This window comes from Halyomorpha halys, unplaced genomic scaffold, assembly GCF_000696795.3.
Source record: "Halyomorpha halys isolate HHAL.00 unplaced genomic scaffold, Hhal_1.1 Scaffold141.1, whole genome shotgun sequence".
Classification (NCBI taxonomy): Eukaryota; Metazoa; Arthropoda; class Insecta; order Hemiptera; family Pentatomidae; genus Halyomorpha; species Halyomorpha halys.
Genome location: NW_027111321.1, coordinates 346,894 through 348,217, shown reverse-complemented (window position 1 = coordinate 348,217; position 1,324 = coordinate 346,894). Strand labels below are relative to the sequence as shown.

General features: G+C 28.0%; 1 protein-coding gene across 1 annotated transcript in view; it reads right to left on the bottom strand.

The window, feature by feature from the left end:
- The window catches only part of PGAP1 (GPI inositol-deacylase), a gene marked incomplete in the record, with an annotated part of 49,588 nt that overhangs the window by 24,290 nt on the left and 23,974 nt on the right, over positions 1 to 1,324 (bottom strand).

Below are 1,324 nucleotides of genomic sequence, written 5' to 3'. Positions count from 1 at the left end.
TCGAATTGAAATGTTTCTGGCTGAAGAAAATTTAACAGTTTCAATAACAATAGATTTTCTAAACAGATAGAAAAATTTCAATTAATTTGGCTTTCTAGTTCTAGAATAAAAAAAAAAAAAAAGAGGTGTATGAGTAATAAATGTTGGGAATTGGCGAGATAAAGCCAAAAAAGATGGAGAACTAGTTTGAAAATAAGGAGAATCACAATTGAACTTACGATTGACCCTACTTCAGAAAGAGGGAAATGAAAATAAAGATATTTTAATTTATATATAATCTTATAACTTGTTCAAGACTGGTTTCATTATTTAAATAAAATGAATTATATCCAATTAAGTCTAAACAATTATATAATGTAATATCCTCTTTTTGAGTAAATAGTATATTTTTATGTATAAAGGGTTTTTATTTTATATATCATTTCAATATTCTTCATTTGCTTTGTTAAACCAAAAAGAAAGCTAACCAATTTTGTTCAGTCAAATATGGAGTGGAAAGATCCTTATTCAAAAACAAAGAAGATGGTGGCGCGCGTATTTCCAAAAATCTGTTGAATTGTGGCCATGTTGAGCAGATTTAAATATTTTAAAAAAACTTTATTTAACTTTCCATCATAATTGAAATTACAATACATTAAAGAAAAAATAGAAGTTAAGAATAATTATTACAGAAAATAATTAATAAAAGAAATCATAAGAAAAAAATCAAAACCGTAGTCCCACAATCGATGTAGAGAACTAACACCTAGAGAAGGAGAAGTAAGAAAACTTGGTTTTTGTCAATTCGTTGCTTAGGTGCGGGCCGGGAGTGATGTTTCCTGGATGAGGAGCCTCATTCATCTTTCATCTAGCTCAAGGGGAGACATCTTGAAAAAGAAGACATCAAAGAGTCTCCCAAGAAGAAGAAGGGACTCTTTGTTTGGATCGCCAAACAGCACACTTCGTTGGATAAGAAGTGAGTTGAAAACTGTTAGAGAACCAATGCTTTGTTTCGTTAGTGCTTGTTTGCAGAAAGATTGGCAACAGTCAGTGTTAGTTTGTTGAGAAAATCATCAAAAGAAGATTCTATGAAATTGGTTAGTTTTGTTCTTCCTAAAATTAAATATATTTGTGAAAGAGATATTAATTTAAATTAAGTGTTATTAAAAATAAGTGTTCTGATTGCCTAGAAACCCGCCCTGAGATTAAGAGTCTAAAATGTTATGAAATTTAAATAAAATTCTACTATCTATTTAATATTAAAGCTTTAGATATACCTAAAATATGAGAATTAAGTTAAAACTATATAAAATTCTATTTATTTTATTTTAAATAATTTTTATTA